Here is a 6,595-nt window from a genome sequence, read left to right as displayed (position 1 = left end):
AAAATATTCTACCCAAGAATTAAGATTTATTTTTTGTCCAGTGTACATTATTATTAAATTCTTCCCAAATTTTATTAATTATAAATGGATCTAATTTATATAAACCAAAGGAAATATTCATATTATTTTCAAAACTGGTTTTTATGAAACAAGATTCAATTATATTCCTGTCAACCATGGACTTGCTTGATACAACTTTCTCAACTTTTTGAAAATCAGTTGGATGGTTATAATCTCTTGCATGAATAAATAGAGCATTGGAATCTTGTCCAATTCTAATGCTATATTTATGTTTTAATCTGAGTTCGAGACTTTTACCAGTTTGACCGTAATAAACTTTATTGCAGATTTTACAAGGAATCTTAGACACATCCGTCAGCATTTTGGGGGGAATTCTTTATCAAAAGTTTTTTTTTGCTGTATCAAGATTTTTAAATGCAACTTTGATATTAAAAGTCTTAAGAAGAGAAGGTATATCAACCAACTTTTCATGGTAAGGGAGAACCAACATACTGTTAGTTGACTAAGGTTGGTTGTCCCTTTTTGGATTGTAAAAAGTATTTCTAGCAATTTTAAATGATTTATCAATTACATTTCTTGGGTATTTCAGATCATTAGCTATTTCATAAATTTTGGATATTTCTTCATCTATGAACTCTGGACTACAAATGTGCAAAGCTCTCAAAAACATTGATGAGAAAACAGACAGTTTAACTCTATCATGATGTGAAGAATGATAGTGTACATATGAACAGTTATTTGTAGGTTTTCTGTAAATTTTAAATTTGAATTAATTTTTATCCTTAATAATTAAAACATCTAGAAAAGGCAATGAGTTATATTTCTCAAATTCAACAGTAAAGTTTATAGAATGGGCTAAGCTATTTAATTTAACAAGGAAATGATTTATATCTACATTCTTAGGCATAAGTCACAAAATATCATCAACATATCTGAACCATTTAGCTCTATTAGGGAAGATTGTGTTAAGCAGTCTTGTTTCAAAAAATTCCATGTATAGGTTACTAAGAACAGGTGAAAGAGGATTTCCCATTGCCATACCAAACTTCTGAGTATAAAACTTATCATTAAATACAAATTTTGCATCAACAATGCAAAATTTAATAAGTTTATTGATAGTAGGAACTGGCAGTGGTAAATCGTAATTAACAAGTTCTTCAGATAAACTTAATAAATCATCAACTGGAACTTTTGTAAACAAGGAAGTAACATCAAAACCAACCATGTTAAAATCATTTAAGTCAGTCAAGGAGCTTAATTTGTCAACTAAATCTTAAGTTTTTTTATCATTAAAGTTAGAAATTTTTCCGACAATAGGGCTCAAAATGTTGACAAATCATTTAGATAATTTATATGAAACAGAACCTGTGGATTTAATAACTGGTCTGACTGGATTACCTGGTTTGTGTGTGTTTATTAATACATACATGTAGGGTAAAGATGTCACCTGTTTACTGTGATCTTATTGCGAATGGTATGTGGGACCTGACGAGCTGTTTGAGTGTGAGCAGGGTAATATTTAGTGAAGGGATTCAGGGAAACTGGTTATTTTTATATAGCCGGACTTGAGTCCTGGAAATGGGAAATACAATGCCTGCACTCTAAAGGCGGGGTTCGGGATATTGGCAGTTTGGAGGGATGTGTTGTGTATCTTTATACGTAGTATATGCTTCTAGACTGTTGTATTCTGGGCACCTCTGCAGAAACAGTGATTATGTGTGAGTGAGGTGAAAGTGTTGAATGATGAAAGTATTTTCTGTTTGGGGATTTTTTCTTTCTTTTTGGGTCACCCTGCCTCAGTGGGAGATGGCCAACTTGTTAAAAAAAAAATATGTATATATATTTATTTATATATTTATTTTTATTTATATATTTATTTATTTATTTGTGGGGATATTTTTTGCAGATAAACCATGTATAGATATATCAGAAGCGAGGCATTCAATAAAATACTATGTAGGAATGGCTGGGGTAGGGCTGGGATGGGGCTGGGCTGCGGGAGTAAGAAAATTTTCAAAACCCATCAAAGGTAGTCTGCTACTCTTTTCCCCTAGAAAGAGTATGTAGCATTCATTCCTACCTAATTTATCGAATTCCTAGCTAATGACAAAGGTTTTCTTTAGGAACGGAAAGACCTCCAAATCTAACCCCTTCTCCTCTCCCACCCATGGTTTATTTGCTCAGCTTAGCTCTTTGTACATGTATGTAAACATATGCACTTGCACTCGTGCACACACATGTACACACGTGGCAGGGTGATAATCCTAATAATGTGATAAAACCTTATTGTGAGATTTTTCGATAAATAAAGGACATTCCCTTCGTGTATTTAGAGATAAGGCAGTTTATATCTTATCAGTAGAAACCGAGTTCTCAACTGTACGCAGGTTGTAACATCAGTGTGTGACTTACCAGTCATCAAGTGGAAAGATAGTGATGTGAAGCACAATTTACCTATTCCACAAGTCTTCATATGGGACCGAAACTTGATTGAAGTCAGAACACTTATAGTGCCTTTGTATGTATATAAAAACTTATTTTAGAAGCAAATCTCTAAAATATCGCTTTGTATGAGTGCATCCATTTGAGTACATAATGTACTGAAGACCATCTCTGAGTGGTGCTGTGCTTTGTACTCTGCTATAAACACAATATTTTTCAGAAGAATAGTACTTGTTCAATAGCACTTAGGATAGTGAAGCTCATAAAATTAGAAAATATTTTTTTTTGTCATAGTGTGTATTTGAAATTCATGTTAGTGTATGTCAACCAAAACTCTGCTAGTAATTCAGAATACTTTGTATTGCTTTTGGTTTTACTATTACATATTTGTAGCTAGAGAATTAAAGCTGTGCTCATATGTTCCTTCTTTAGTCCTTAAGTATAACTTTTTAGCATTGTACGTAGTTTATTGTATGTGTTCAGACTCTCTCATATTAATACTGTATGCTTTTTTGGCTCCAGACACCATTACAACTGCAGACACTACACTGTAAGTGTGTCTGCAGTTGTAATGGTGTCTGGCATTTAGGCCTTAATTTATGTTTAATGGTGTCTACAGTTTAGGCCTTACTATATTGTTATCTGTAGATGGTTTTGAAATTATGGTTCCTGTGACCAAGTACACTGGTTTAAGGCAGTCAGACTGTTGGTGCTTTTAGTGAACAGTTGGATAAAAGTGTGCCACAGCCTGGCTGATCAGGAATTGTCTAGAGGAGCTTGTCAGATTACCCCTTGAAGTCAGTTTGTGGTTTATCACTTACAGTGGACCCTTAGTTTTTGTGTTTAATTCATTCCAGAGCCATTAGCCAAACCCGAAACCATTTTCCCCATAAGAAATAATGTAAATGGAATTAATTCATTCCAGACACCCAGAAGTATTAAGAAAAAAAAAATTTTTACCTTAAAGATACATTTACATGCACAAAAGAATGAACATTACACATGACACTTAACTTTATTGAAGGCTGTTGTTGCTGGAAGGAAGACAGGGAGGAGGGGAGAGGGAAGAGAGATTATTCTCTGGAAGGGAAATCCCCCTCCATAAGGACTGTAGGTACCAAGTCCTTATCTGGAGTCACTTCCCTCCTTTGTTTTTTAATGCCACTAGGACCAGCTTGAGAGTCACTGGACCTGTTGCACAAAATATTTCTCCAGAGAGGTCTGTTTCTGGCGTCTCTTTAAAATTTCCCTAAAATAGGACATGGCATTGTCATTGTAAAAGTCACCAGCACAGATTACAACAGCTTTCTCGGGGTGATGTTGCTCCACAAATGACTGCACCCTAGTCCACAGTGCAAAAATCTTCTTAATCTCTGAAGAATACACCTGCTTCCATCTCTCTTCCTCCTCTGCATCAATTTCCTGTGCTGTGGTCTGTTGCTGTTGCAGATGAAGCTCTTCCAGCTTATCAGTGGCCACTCACATCCAACCCCATGGAATTCCCCAATTCCACGATTGATTGCACAACAGATGTAGGGTCGACAGGGTCAGCCTCAAACCCTTCAAAATCCTTCTGTCGGACACAATCTGGCCACAATTTTCCCCAAGCAGAGTTCATCATCCTGGAAGACACTCCCTGCCAAGCCTTATCTATAAGGTCTATGCACTGGAAGATATTGAAGTGATTCTTCCAGAACTCTCTTAGGGTCAACTCAGTGTCTGAGGTTATGTCAAAGTACCTTTTAAACATTGCTTTGGTGTACAGTTTTTTGAAGTTTGCAATGATCTGCTGGTCCATGGGCTGGATTAGAGGAGTGGTGTTAGAAGGCAAGAACTTCACTGTTCCAAAACTTAATTCCTTAGACAATTGGTCTTCCAAGTCTAGAGGATGAGCAGGAGCATTGTCCATTAACAGGAGGCACTTGAGTGGCAATTTATCATCCAGGAGGTATTTTTTCACACTCGGGCCAAATGCTTCATTGGACCATTCCAGGAAAATTTCCCTTGTTACCCAGGCCCCACTGTTAGTTAGCCTTCCACATCACACACAATTTACTCTTGACAACACTGTTTTTCTGGAAAACACTGGGATTTTCTGAGTGATACACCAGTAAAGGCTTCACTTTGAAATCCCCACTAGCATTACCACATAACAAGAGAGTTAGCCTGTCTTTTATAGGCTTGTGTCCTGGGAGTGCCTTTTCCTCCTGTGTAATGTAGGTCCTCTTTGGTATTTTCTTCCAAAACAGGCCTGTTTCATCACAATTGAACATTTGCTGGGGTTAAAATTTTTCATTCTCTACATAACAGTTGAATTCCTGCACAAATTTTTCAGCCGCTTGTTTGTCTGAACTGGCACCCTCACCATACCTTACAACACTGTGAATGCCTCTTTGCTCCTTGAATTTTTCAAACCAGCCTTTGCTGGCCTTAAATTCACCTACATCAGCAATTGTTTCAGGCAGTTTTTTTATGAGATCGTCATGCAACTGCCTTGCCTTTTCACAAATTATTGATTGTACAGCACTATCTCCTGCAAACTCTTTCTCTCTGATCCACACCAACAACAATTTCTCCACTTCTTCAATTGTCTGGGATCTCTGTTTGGTTATTGCATTCACCCCTTTTGCAACATCATCTTCCATCATTTCTTTTCTCTTTCCCACAATGGAACTGAGTGTTGATGGCGACTTCCCATAAATCCTACCGAGTTCAGCAATGTGTGTGCCACTATCGTATTTTCTTAGGAATTCTTTTTTCAGTTCTACGGTGTTCCTCACTTTCTTTACCAAAGCACTGGAACTAGGATCTTTCTTTGGGGCCATGCTCGCTTATTTAGCAGTCACACACAATAAACAAGTAGCAAAAACAATGGATTTTTACGAAATGTTTCGTATGACCTGGCAGGATATGTTCACTCGCTGAGAAACAATGCTACACTGGCTGAAAATGCGCATGGGAGGCGGCTTGGTCTGCTTCTGGGCACTGGACAGGTTCCATACGATCGACGAAAATGGAGGTAATCGACAAAAATGGAGCCAAAAAATCAACGAAAAAAAGTCGGCCAAAACTGAAATTGGCAGTAACGGCGATTGATGAAAACGGAGGGTCCACTGCATTCCCTTTATTGTTCAAGGAAACTCGTTTAGAAGTCTTGGACCCTTTAAGGTTATTAGTTATGAATAATTTTCAACATTTCTCCATACATATACCTGAGCTATCCTTAGCACATAAAATAACTGACAAGTTTCTGCAGAGTTTTTGATCATCTAGCTGAGATGGTCATGTTCAACTGCACATGCTAGCACCAACAGCCTGATTGATCAGGTCATCAGCTAGGAGGACAGATCCGGGGACTAAGCTGCGACAATGACTGTTGGAACCATTGGCAGATCTTCCGTTGTGAATTCATCGTTGCAAAAAAATCTAATATTTACTCTATGTATTTCTAAGATAATGAAATATAACCAGGAATGGTTGGTCATGGCTTATGGCATGCCAATAATTGAATCAGACCTATTAAAAACCCATTAAACAGATCAGGCAGTATAAGAAAGCCTTACCCATCCTCAGGAAAATCAGCAAAAGCCTAATACAGTGGTACCTCGGGATACGAACTTATTTCGTTTCAGAAGGCTGTTCGAGTCCTGATAACGAACGAATTTGTTCCCATAAGGAATGATGTAAATTAGATTAATCTGTTTCAGACCCCCAAAAATACACTTACAAAAGCACTTACATAAATACACTTACATAATTATTTGTGTTTTGAGCTGTTCATATCCCGAGGTACCACTGCATTTCCGTTGCTTTGAGGCCGATTTCAAGCTACTTTAGTCCTGGAACTAACCAAAATCATCTCTATTTCACTAGTATGGCTTTCATTCTATCAGGAATCAGGCAGTAAAACCATAAAAACCATCCTAGAAAACACCTCAAAGTCAGAGTTTTGCTCTTCCCATTATGCACTGTGCAGAGCAGGATTTTTTACTGTGCACACTCACCGCATAGACCCATTCTTTCATATTTAGGCCAAAATTTACTGCTCACTGCTTATCTGAGTGAGCTGAGCTCAAAACACATCTGTGTAAGTGACCCTGGCATGAATAACAGATTTACATAAAAATCAATG

This window comes from Cherax quadricarinatus, chromosome 53, assembly GCF_038502225.1.
Source record: "Cherax quadricarinatus isolate ZL_2023a chromosome 53, ASM3850222v1, whole genome shotgun sequence".
Lineage (NCBI taxonomy): Eukaryota > Metazoa > Arthropoda > Malacostraca > Decapoda > Parastacidae > Cherax > Cherax quadricarinatus.
Note: the sequence above shows the minus strand (reverse complement) of the source record.